Below are 13,436 nucleotides of genomic sequence, written 5' to 3'. Positions count from 1 at the left end.
AGATGAATTACATCTTTTGGACTGTTTGAGTTCAGTTTCAAGGCAGAGATAACTGAGTGACTGTAATGGCTCGTTTATTTTTATAGATATAGCCATTGAATTGGATCAAAACTACAACAGCGTTATAAATTGATTGAGAACTTATAAGCAACAAATTATTATAAAAAAACCGCTATTGACTTTTTTGTAAATATAACTTTTTTAAGGTTCATTTTCAGCTCACAACTCATTATCAAATAACTTTTACTGCCAAAACTGAATCGAAGCTGCTTTCTTGAGCCCAATTTCATTCTGTTTGGTTGCTCATTAGTAGAAAAATTCCTATATATATTTGAGATTATGAATGCAAATGTGTGGGTTCGAAGCATGTTTCAGTTTATCTGGCTGACCGAGTTTCTCTTCTCAACAAATCAGGGGTATAAACTATCAACAGCTACTTACAGGTGGGAAACCTTTTATTCATAAAAGTAAGCTCTCTTAGTGTGAAAAATACTTTAGCTAAGAAAATCACATCGCCGGAAATAACCGTATTAATTCTTTGTAGTTTTTGATACTTGAGTTTTTATAAGGCTTTACAAATCGAAAATAGTTTTAGCTTTCAACGCTTTCATTCGTTTGAGGAAGTGTTTCTTCTACAGTTATGATACCTATTCACTGGACGTACATTGGCCTCTCTTGCCACTATAGAAAAGCTATGCTAGATCTGTTAAACTTTCTAGAAGTTTTTTCAGAGCTTCATGTGCAGTGAAAGTAAATATAGCATTTCGATTTCACGCTTTTTGCTCTTTTCCTTCTCTCCTTTGTGTTATACCATGAACTGGGTTCCACGAAGTTTGTAACACACAGAAAAAAAAGTCGAAGACCCTTTATGGCATATTTAAGTATATAAAAGATCAGCGTGACGAGCCAAATCGATTTAGCGATGTTCGTCTGTTCGTCATAAAAATTAAACAAATTATTCGGATCGAACAACCACAGCATATAGCTTCCGTACAAACTGACCGATCCAAATAAAGTTCTTATATGTCAACTTTTTTTTTTGTGAAGGGTATTATGGCTTCGTTGCAACCGAAGTTAACGTTTTTTCTTGTTTTTTTTTATTGAAATTAACAAACATAGCATTTAAAAAAAGATTTCAATTAAATCGGCATAAACGCATTCTTTAACGCATTTTTCTCTTACTTTCTCTCTCTTTGCAGTTTAAGTTCACGGCAAAGCATTGCAATAAAAAAAGCGTATTGCAAAAACAAATATGCGTGTTGACAATTATGGGCGCATATGTAAATTAAATAAGTGCAACAACAACTACAATAAAAACACAATAACAACAGTAATATGCTGTAATAAACTTTATAACAAAAGCAATCATAATAATAACAAGAACTGTCAAAATAGTAACCAAAACCCGTAACCACTTGATAAGTGCAGCTGTGGCAAGGCAAAGTGCCAAAAAAAATAACGTTTAAACCGATCAAATTAAGAATCATTAAAATATATACACGCGCATACACAGGCGTACAATTAAGTGCGTAATTGGAGAGATTGCCAACAAAAATACAGACAATCAAACACACGATTATATAAGAAAGGTAAGTGGAAAATATAATAGCAAAAACAAGAAAAAAAATACGAAAAACAAAAACAAAAGGAAAATCGTAAAACATTTACTTTTTATAATATTTTTATTACAATTTTAAGCGCGAAATATTACAATTTTATAAATCTACAGTTTTTTTTTTTTTTGTAATTTTGCTCATTGAATTATTGATTGGCTTTTAAAATCATTAATTATAGAATGCGGTTATATCCCATTTAGGGAAAATGATTGCAATTAAAACCATATAAGAGTTGTGCAGTAAAAAGTATGTGAGTTATTTCATATTCATATTTCATATTTTATGCTTCAATAAATACTTTATGCGCTGAAATGTTCGGAAAATGATTGAAACTTTTTTGCTTTACATTGATACTCCATTTAATGATGTTGTAATTTAGACCTTAATTTTATTAAAAGTGATGGCGTTTCTATTTTCATGTGCGTTCTTTGTGACTATGTTTTGTTAGTTATCATAGAAGTAAAAGAAAATTGTAAAAAAATAGCAAAAATCAGAAACAAAAATAAAAAATTTGTTTTTTTTTGGCGGACAGATGAGAAATTACAAATTTTCCTCCACTTGAGCATGAAGAGAGGAAATGAATGCTGACAGTCAATTTAGTCAATGCAACTGGTTATAAAGTACACTACAACTAGTGTGTAATGTAAGCTCAACTCGTCAGTCAATAATTTAATTTTCCGCAAGCAGCTAGTGTTTTTTGCATGTTAATTCCGCGCAAACTAATAATCACTAAATCGGCATACACCAGTTCAGAATATACCAGTTTAAAACAAATGCATAATTGTCGAGTTCAAGTTAAATTTTTAGAAAATATTTAAATTTGTAATTCGGTTAGCATGTATCCTGAATTTATTTAAAAGCTATTGATTCGTCGGGATTATTATACTCTCGCAACCTGTTGCTACAGAGTATAATAGTTTTGTTCACCTAACGGTTGTTTGTATCACCTAAAACTAATCGAGTTAGATATAGGGTTATATATATATAAATGATCAGGATGAAGAGACGAGTTGAAATCCGGGTGACTGTCTGTCCGTCCGTCCTTCCGTGCAAGCTCTAACTTGAGTAAAAATTGCGATATCTTTATGAAACTTGGTAGACATGTTTCTTGGTACCGTGAGACGGTTCGTATTGCAGATGGGCGTAATCGGACCACTGCCACGCCCACAAAACGCCATTAATCAAAAACAAATAACTTGCCATAACTAAGCTCCGCAATAAGATACAAGACTGTTATTTGGTACACAGGATCACATTAGGGAGGGGCATCTGCAGTTAGAAAGTTTTTGTAAAAAGTGGGCGTGGTCCCGCCTCTAATAGGTTTAATGTGCATATCTCCTAAACCGCTAATACTATAATAACAAAATTCACTAGAAGCAAATGTTTTTAGCACTTCTATTGACGGTGTGAAAATAGTTGAAATCGGGTGGCAACTCCGCCCACTCCCCATATAACTTTACTGTTAAAAACTACTAAAAGCGCGATAAATCAAGCACTAAACACGGCAGAGACATTAAATTTTATATCTGAGATGGTACAAGATTAATTTATAGGAACCGCGTTCAAAATTAGACAGTGGGCGTGGCACGGCCCACTTTTAGGTGAAAACCCATATCTTGAGATCTGCTTAACCGATTTCAACCAAATTCGGTGCGTAACGTTCTTTTCATATTTCTATGTCATAGTGCGAAAATGGGCGAAATCGGATTACAACCACGCCTATTTTCCATATGACACCATTTTAAATACCACTTGATTCTTTCACTTTCCACTATGCAAATCAAGTAACAATGATTATATCGGCGTAAAACTTTGCGTGAATAATACGTTTAAAGTATGCCACCTTGTGACCAAAAATTCTCTAAATCGAACCAAAACTGTTCAAGCCCCTAGGTACTGAATATGTGGACCCCAGTGCCTATAGTTGACCTTAAAATATCAGTCAATCCACAAAGAAATCTCAAACGAGTATACCATTTGACTTTGCGAGAGTATAAAATGTTCGGTTACATCCGAACTTAGCCCTTCCTTACTTGTTTTTCTTTCTTTTTTCCTAAATTCACTTTTCAATTTAGTTGTCATAAGTTCAATGTTTTACTTACTAGTTGGGTTACAGATGAAAATTATTAAATAACTTGAGTAACTTGATGTTTCACTGCAGTATGCATACTCCTCAGTTAATTATTAGGTGCGCAACTAAGTTATCGCTGTTTTTTAATGAAAACGCAATTTTATTGAATCGAAGTCTTGCTAGTTCCAACTTGTTCCGATTTTTTTAGCAAAGCTCGAATACCATTACGGTAAAACTGTTCATATTGTGATGCTATCCAAGAATCAAGCAATTTTTCGATGTCGTCTTGTGAGTGGAGAGTTTTATTAATTAGAACAGTTTTTATTGTGGCGTAATGGCAATCCCGAAATTTCGAGATTTATCTAGGCAAACAAAAGTTTAAGTCAACATTTGATGCTAATGCAAAAAGCAGTTATTTGTCTAGTTTTGCATAATCCCGAAATTTCGGGATTTATGTCGGGATTATATAATACTTCTGAAAATATTATAATAATGTTAATAGAACGGAACAAATAATAATCGGACGGTGCAATATCTGAAATTAAGCGTTTCCAGGTTGGTTTTAACGGGTTTACCAGCGTGAGACCTAGCGTTGTCATGCAACAGAAAAACTTTTGTGTGCCTCTCCTGGTATTAAGGCCGCTTTTCACATGTAGTCGCTTTAAAATGGCTTGGCGGGTAACTACCAATGCTGCAGCAAGCTTTTCTTGCATTTGACACGGATCCTCATCGAGCAACGTCTCCAATTTACTTATTATATTATTCATTTCCATGCACTAATTTCCAGGAATAACTGGAACAAAGTTATGAATGTTTAAAATTTCAGTTCAAGGTCATTTTCGCAATATATTTTTTATATTATATAAATTCTAGAAAACGCATTTTGTTGAATTCCAACCTGTAATAAATGGCGAAAACTGAAAAATATCAACTCATATTTGAGAAAATTATAGGAAGATATCTTGAACTCCTATATATCTAGTCCTACATATATATCTAGTACGTGCAATTTGGGTTTGATTTCTATTTCAACCAATGTTTGTTTTTGGTATATTTGCAATCAGTATCTGCAAAAAAGTCACACTTTTTCGATTATTTATGTCATGAAGATCATGGAGGTATCATATTTGGTTACAAAGCTGTATTCTGATCATGGCAAGGAAGTTTTAGATTGTATGTGGTTATGTTTCGAAATCTCTGAATTAAAAAAAAAGTATCCAATATAATATGCATAATATAGTTTATAATTTTTTTTGCGGGTTTTATTTAGTCAATAAATTCTCAGCTCTCAGCTGTTGGTTTTTAATGACCTCCTTTAAGTTCTAGTTTTATCGTTGTTGTAATTTCACAAGTTTTAAAATTTTTAAATTAATTATGTGAATGAAAATTTATAAAAAATTTTAAAACTAGAACATTTTTATGATTTTTTCGTAATTTTTTTTAATGAGTTTTGTAAAATTTTATCGAAAAAATTTTAATTGAAAGTACCAAATTAACTGAAACAACTTTTTTACTAATTAGTTAATTATTAGTATTTTTTCTTTGAAAATTTTAATAACTCGCCTACAGTTCCCTCGACGCGCCGTTCTTAAGTTGCTGCCCACAAAAAACTTTCTGAAAAAAATCTGAAGCAAATATATATCGAAAGTCGACGCAAAGGAAACTATAAAATAAAATTGTATTCACTTTAATGACAGCACACATTGAATTTATAAGCGCGTGAATATCCACTCAAAGCATAAAATTTTAATTTTAATTTATTGTTGCCGCGCAAATGCCGACCAATTATGAGATGCTGGCAACTTCAGACGTTGCTTATTGCCTTAACTAGTTGCAGCGCATGGAAAGGCACGATTTCCAACAGCCACGCAGCTAACAATGTGACATGCAGCAACGGCACACACGCGCATACACACATCGATAGCATCGTCTGCATACGCACACATTGAATAGCCGCACATAAAGTAGACGAATTAATATAGCAGGAGGCAAATGAATAAGCTGCACACATCTGCTGAATCCACATGATTGCACATACTTATATACTGTTGCAGTTGTTGTATGTGTGTTTGTTACTCTTTTCATATATAAGTGTAATTGGCGCTTGCAACAACAGCTAATATGTAGCAACAGCAGCCATAGCTGCAGCAGCTGCTTTGTGAGGCAAGCAACTGACGGTGTGTAGACAAGCTAAGATTCACTGCCTGCCTCCTATCCGCCGGCGCATTCGCTTGACAATTGCGTGACAATTATAATTGCTCGTTGTTGAGTCGCCGTTGCACATTCCTCCGTTATGTTGCCACTTGCTGCAACATAGAAATACACATATAATCCGCGCGTAAATATGTGCATGTATGATGCGGCGCGCTGTTGCGTCCGCTATAATTCACTTGGTTTTCATTCCGTCACGCGTTCGAAATGATCACTGTTGCATGCACTTAACTATTAAATGAACAAATCCTACGCGCTGTGTGGAAGTCTTGATGCTGCCTCGCTGGTTTGCGCGTAACAGCACTCGTATATACTCGTATGATACTGCATGAGGCCCCAATGAGGCAGCCAAGTGAGCGCCACCAACTCATTGTTGTTAAATGCGGCATTTCCAGTTTTGAATTTTTGCACCGACTCAAATACAATTGAATGACCGGCAGGCGTGCGCAAAGTGAAGTAGTGCCTCTTGGAGGCTGTCACGTCGCGATGATTATGAATTTTAGGAAAATTAATTTCATTGCAGTTTCCTTAGTACTTATATTGCTCCAAATATTGCATAGATATAGCGAGACAGGCTTTTAGTTGCAAAGTAGTTATAAATTTTACAAAATCGGTCGAATCGGTTTTGAAAAAAAAAATGAGTATCTACCTCAAGGGCGTTAAATAAAACATGGACCGTGTCTTCTTAGTTTTTGAAAGTATAAACATTAATAATTTGAGGTATAAAATCAGTCATTCAACCGAATGCAGACTCCCGCTAGCGAGTTATTAAAACAATAGTAACTTTCGAAACCAATGTCTATGTTTTGAAATGATATCGTATTCTTAATAATAATTTTTCAGTAGCTTAATACCGTCTTGATGGAGCAACACAGTTTTAAATATTTTAATAAATTCCATTGGTGATTTAACCAAATTTGGAAATAGAATTTAATCTGAATGAAGTACTCAATTTGATTTCCTAATTTGCTATATTTTAACTAGGAACAACTTCAAAACCTTATTTTGACCGGAATTACAAAGGTCTTTGGTATGAAGAGCTGTAGTGACTACTACATAAAGCTTTTTTCTCAAATATTTTAGATCATATTTTGAAAAATTATAATTCTTAATATATTTTAAATTTCAAATGAGATATTTGTAGCCAGCATTGTCATTATTTGTCTCAAATTTTAGTCACTCAAAATCACTCAAAAATAGGCGCTTAAAAAATCACCGTTATATATCAAAATGTGAGTAGGGGAAATGAACAGTTTTTACCTTAGAGAAATTCATTCAAGATATACAGTTTCTTGCCACAAAATTTTTAAGAGGATTACTTTTCATTACCTTAAGATCTGTTTTTGAAATCCATTTTTAAATTTTAATTAAATTATAAGGTATATTAAAAAAAATGTTTGCTTAATGCTAATTACGAAGGTTAGGGAGTAATTACTTTGATCTTAGCAATTGTTCTTGAATGATTTGAGTATCGGATTCAAACTTTGATAATTATGTAAAGGAAGGTAACTTGGCAAAGGCACTAACCTCATTATTGGTTCATGGGAGCCAACTTTCGTGCTTTAGGGGTTGGGTCTTTTATAAACATATTCGCACTAAAAATATATATTTATTTATATATGCAAAAGTTGACAAATCACCATAAAATGTCGCATGAACTATTATATAATATACTCGTACCATCGCATACAATCCATCATGTTGCATGCAACTGTATCTGCTTACTTGTAGTTCACCACGCTGCATTAGTAGTTCACTTGCCAGTTGTCAGAAACAATTTAATGTGTCACAATTTGTTACGCGCATACAAAATATAAACACTTGCATGCACACTTAATTGTCATTAAAGGCAAGCGAATTGGAAGCGTGGATGCAACTCAATGATTGGTGCTGCCAAAAGGCACTAGTGCAGCGCATCCCTACAACATTTAGCACATACTGCCATGTAAGGCACTCGAAACTATACAAAATGTGCACGAAGTGCATTGTCTGTGTTTTATTAATTAGAGCAGTTTTTATTGTGGCGTAATGGCAATCCCGAAATTTCGAGATTTATCTAGGCATACAAAAATGTAATTGGATGCTAATGCAAAAAACAGGTAATTTGTCTAGTTTTGCATAATCCCGAAATTTCGGGATTCATGTCGGGATTATATAATACTTCTGAAAATATTATAATAATGTTAATAGATAACAATTTGAGTATTTTAACACAATCCTGAATTTTCTCAGCCGATCCCGAAAGTAGTTTTTCAATTAAACATTACAAAAATATCAATTATGTGTCAAGTTACTGTCATTTTGTTATCAAAGCAACCAGCCAAACTGCTTTCAATTACATATACAAATACATCCATCCGTTAAGCCATGCTCATAGAGTGGCATAGTGTACGTGCAACTAGCAAATATGTTGCTACATATTGCACATACTTATGAGCACGTTCATCTAACAGCATAAACATTCAACGCATGCTGCAATGTTGCACTTGCACTCGCTTACATGCTTATGCATGTACATATATGAGTATGGGTGTATGTGCATGCTTGCTCCGCTTTGCTGTTGGCTCTCGAACAATTGAATTAATGGCAATTTCAATTAAATACGAATTGAAATAATGAAGTAATGCATTTTTCGAGTATTTCACAAAATTATCCAATAACACCGAAATTGAAATAATGTTAATGAAAATTAAATGCTGTTAGTGCTGCACGCTGTGCATGCATTGCTCGTTTACCAAATATGTGTGTAAGCTAGTACTAATATTGGAAAGCATAAATTTGTTGCTAAATATAATAGTTGCGTGGGTCGGCAGCATGCGCCATAAAATGTGGTCGCTGGTTGAATTTGTGCTTTTTTGTGTTTTGTGAAATATGAAAAGCTTTAAACAGCTGCATTTCGTGTGCGCTTTTTGTGGTTTTTTGTTGTTGTTGATTTCACTATTAATTAAATAGCAAATTCTCATATTTAACGATAAGCCGTGACCGCCTATTTGGTTTAGCCAAAGCGGATATTAATGTGAACGGTTTAGTTTAGCAGCTGCTCATTAATATTAAAGCCAAATTTTGCTGGAGTTAAACTACGTAAGCCGATTTTTTATCAATTCTTAAATTGTATTTATTTATTTATTTATTTTTTGTAACTTTTTTTGTCTTCTAAAATGGAATTAGCTTTGCATTATTAATTAGCATTAATTGGAAATTAATTATTTTAATTTCACAAATAATTGTAGGCAATTATTTAGCGAAAAAAAAATTAAATGAGAAAAATGAGTAAAAATAAATGAAATATTTTTGTTTTTTCTAGTGTAAAAAAAACAACTATTTTTTATACATTTTTTATATAAAAAATTAAATTTGTTTATATGGTTATTTTTGAATATAGAACTTTTAATAATAGTGCCTTCCTTTTTCAGTTCGGAAGACTGTCGAAAATAGCTGCCATACAAACCGATCTATCAAAACAAAACTTTTATATGGAATCTTTTTTATTTGTGAAGAGTATTATAGTTTCGCTGTAAGCAAAGTTAACGTTTTTTACTTATTTTAATTAAAAATAAGTAGTGGAAAGCAAATTTGGATTAAAACGGATTGAGAGAACCTATAGAAATCTTTGAAATCGAACCTGAAAGCTAATTTTAGTTAACACAATTGTAAACATAAATCTTCTTTATTGTTTCAAGTTGCTATAAATATGCAGGTTTCATAATATTATGTAAACTTTGTGTAACGATCCATTTCTTTCTAGCTCTCATGGCGCTTACGTGTGATAAGCACTCATTAAAAATCATATATAGTGCAGATTTTTAATTTGATAACCAGAGTACTATATTACTCATATATGTTTTTATAAATAATTAAAATTACACAAAATATTACACTTAATTAAGAACTTACTTTGACAAGGAAAAATCTTCACATTTCTTTCAGAGAACAAGCAGCAAGAATGTACTTACATTTGCTCTCGCTGCCACTTTATTTCATTAACAAAAAAATCTAATTAACGCTTTAAGCTTGCGCTCACAGCAAAGCTTAATTATTTTCTTTCATTTTAAATACTTTTTTATGAAGTAGATAATTTTTTCATTGCTTAATGCTAGCAAATATATAAAAATACCTATATTTTTATATACTTATGTACATTAGAGCGAGTTGATTTATAGGGAGCCAAAAAAAAAATGGTAAAACTGCGTATGCGGGAAATACGGTTCATTCTGAACAATTTTGCCTAAGAGTGTATGGGTTCAAAATCGGTTTCGTGCCAGCAATTTTTAAGGCGAGCTATTAATTTTTGGTACAGTTAAGTCTGCGTTATATGAGTAGTAGTTAAACCAGAGAACTTAGAAGAAAGTTCGCTGTCGAACCTGCACCTTCTCATTCTTCTAAGTTCTCTGTTTAAACACCAAAATTACTGATAAACTCGATTTTTTTACGCATTATGTGGGAATTATAAAAATTTCTTCGTCAGTTTTTGATACATTCGAATGAAATTTAATACATATGTGGGTGTATTTTCATATTCTATTGAACATATGTCGGAATCGGCCAGATCGGACAACTTTGTATATCACATATCGCAAATACAACCGATTCTTCAGTTATTTTATTTTTCGGTAGCCTGCCAATTATATAAAAAGGACATACGACTTTTTAATTGAAATTTATAATTCCTAAAGTGAAAAATACTTTTCGAATGCGGGATCAACTAAAAAAATATTTATGAAAATACATTTAATACTCAAAAACTGGCGCAGAAATTTGTATCATTCCTAAAAGATAAGGTTCGCCTTAAAAATTGCTGGCTCGAAATCAGTTTTAGACGAACAGTTTCTTAGGCAAAGTTGTTCGGAATGATCCGTCAAACATTCTCCGGAAAAAATTCGACCCTCTCTAATGTACTTACATGCATTTATAATATACACATTCATAGTTTGTGAATCGCTGGCTAAGAAATGTAGCTGTGAATTCCAGCAAATGTACACATACAATGTAAAGTAATTAAATTCTTGCGCTTCAATTAAAATTTTATTGTTAAAAAATTGTTTTATAAATTTTTAAATTCCATAAAATCTTAAGCGTACAAACACACACACATAAGCAAAAGCGAGAGCAAACGAACCGTATTTGAGTGCAAGTGTAATGAAAGGGTAACTGCTATGGGTGTATATCCATAATGTATGCAAAGCATGTATGTATGTGTTAGTGTATGCATGCTGGCGCACCACATCAATGCTGCAAGCGCCAAAACTGAATACGAATTTATGCTCGTTCGTATGCTATTGTATCTATGTATGTATGTATATTCGCGCTTGGTTATGTGTGTTGCGGCGTTTTCCTTTTCATTTTCGTCTTATTTCACACTTTGCACAACTTTTCATTTGTGGCATAAAATCTTGCTGCCAGCAAAAAAGGAGCAAATGGCAGTAAATATCAAATGAAATCAGCACGCAGACGAAAAGTGCTCCAAAAAAGAAAGGTAGGTAAAACATAAGCGGCACAACCACAACGGCTGTCCACAGCCTGCCGCAAGTCAGTAGCAGCCAGCAGCCAGCAGCCACCAGCAAGCGACAGCAGCACCAACAGTGGTGCATGTAGCCCCATGGTGGCAGTGCCACACGTTGCAAGTACGCGTAGACATACCATACATACATAAGTACAGACACATGTGCGTGCATGTAGATGTTTGTATGTAGCTTTTTGTGCCGCTAAGTTCCTGCTTGCTACTTCACCATTGCCATTTACCAGGCATCACTGGCATATAGAAGTATATATGGTATACCAAGCCATAACGCTGGTTGTTGTTAAAATGTTGTTGTAAATATTTTTTGTTGTTGTTTACACAAAAAATGTTCTTGTTGTAAAAATTGTTTTTGTTGTTGCAAAACTTAGTGGTGGTTGTTGTCCAAATTTATTCTTGTTGTTGTCAAGTTTTTTTGTTGTTGTTATAGTTTGCCTCCAATGTTGTTGTTTCACAGTTGCATTCCGCGCATAAATTTCAGTTGCACTTAACTGATGTCTTGCAAAAATGGCCTCTTCTGTGTTGTAACTTCGCACTGTGAATGTGGAATCAACACTTGCGTATATTTCTAGCCAGCCGAGTAGCAACTATATACATACTACGTATATGCATACATATGTATATACTCATGTGTGTGCCTGTGTGTCGGTTGCTTACATAAACTGTTTATGCTCTGCCGCTTGACGTGCATTGAATCTGTTTATTTGCTTGTGTGCTGATATGCCGTTTTTCTTGCATAAATAAACAGTCACCGTCATGTGCTAGTGTGTGTGTGAGCGTACATTTCTCTCAGTTGTGGAGCGACAACACGTTGTCGGTGTTTAAAAGTGCATTTCTTTTCCTCTTAAATCCAACACCAATCGCGGAAAAAACGCTTTGTCTAACGTGGGGACTGGGTGGCGTGTTTGTAGTGCAAGTGGGTGCCTCAACGGCGTGCAAAAATTGTGCCAGAGCATATGATAGTGTGGCAAAATAGTAGAAGAAATGAACAAAATTAGTTTCATAAAGTTTTTAAAGTTCTTTATAAGTTCAGAGGCGATGACAATACAGCAGGTTGTTAAACACCGCCTTCGATTCGTCATTTCATTACACATTATGTCTTCCCTCTGTTTTTATTACAACAAATTTATATGAAAAAACAACAACAATTTATTTAATTTATATAAGTACGTAAAGGAGAATTTGTAAATATCCTTATAGTCTTAAACCTGTTGGCTATTCCAACTATTTGAATATGTCAGTCTTTTATACGACTAATTATACCAGTTGCTTGTTAAACCTATCACTCTTTTATTTTTTCCCGAACTGAGGTCAGCAGCTAGTTTGTATGGATTATGCCAGTATATATGATTTATACCAATGACTAAGTTGGTTTGCCGATTTTTTATTATTTTACCGGCGAATTGACACCTCCTTAATTTTATAGCATCTCCGACATTTATATCTGACAGTATAATATACATACATACATACTAGGAATGTATAGTTTACCAGGAGGCGCAAAGTAACAAAAAATAATACCAAACAGTTTTCACTGGCTCCTGAGCTGGCTATGATATTACCCTCAGTATGTTTCCCATGTATAAAGCATTTTTTAGCACTTCACCGATTGAATCCATTCAATAATACGATCTCACCATTAATCATGTTAGCTTTGCCCGTACTATTTTCTGATGACAAAAAGACGCCAACATAGTCGTTAGCTTCCACAACAGCCACCTCTATTCACCGTATCATACCTCGCGTGACATAATGCTATTTAACACATACTAACTCCGAGATGGACTTCACATTTTCTCTCCTCAGATAATTCACACACAAAGTTCAAAAAGTTAGTTATGATACCCTTACTAAAAAGCTAATCTGTGAGCTACTTTAGGTAGCTTTATATGCCTGGGTTTTCTTCTGATCGCTCTCGAAGTTCGGCGTATTCCTCCCAATAAAGTAAAGCATTTTCTCGTCAGGCCGTTTCAGGCCAGGACGATGTAAGTATTTCTCTCTAAACTCTTTCCATATTCTTAAA

The 13,436-nt window shown here is 33.8% G+C and overlaps 1 protein-coding gene across 12 annotated transcripts in view; it reads left to right on the top strand.

The window, feature by feature from the left end:
• LOC106621805 (leucine-rich repeat neuronal protein 2) overlaps positions 1–13,436 on the top strand; it is a 164,672-nt gene that overhangs the window by 124,858 nt on the left and 26,378 nt on the right. For 11 of the 12 annotated variants that reach the window (XM_036360582.2, XM_036360578.2, XM_036360581.2 and 8 more), the window contains one exon: positions 1,200–1,589. The gene's annotated coding sequence lies outside the window, so the exon portion shown is untranslated. Of the gene's footprint in view, positions 1–1,199; positions 1,590–9,311; positions 9,413–13,436 lie in introns of all 12 variants that reach the window. The other variant, XM_070111990.1, reaches the window with a different exon arrangement.

Source organism: Bactrocera oleae, chromosome 6 (assembly GCF_042242935.1).
Source record: "Bactrocera oleae isolate idBacOlea1 chromosome 6, idBacOlea1, whole genome shotgun sequence".
NCBI lineage: Eukaryota > Metazoa > Arthropoda > Insecta > Diptera > Tephritidae > Bactrocera > Bactrocera oleae.
The sequence above is the reverse complement of the archived record's forward strand: the minus strand, read 5'-3'. Positions and strand labels throughout refer to the sequence as shown.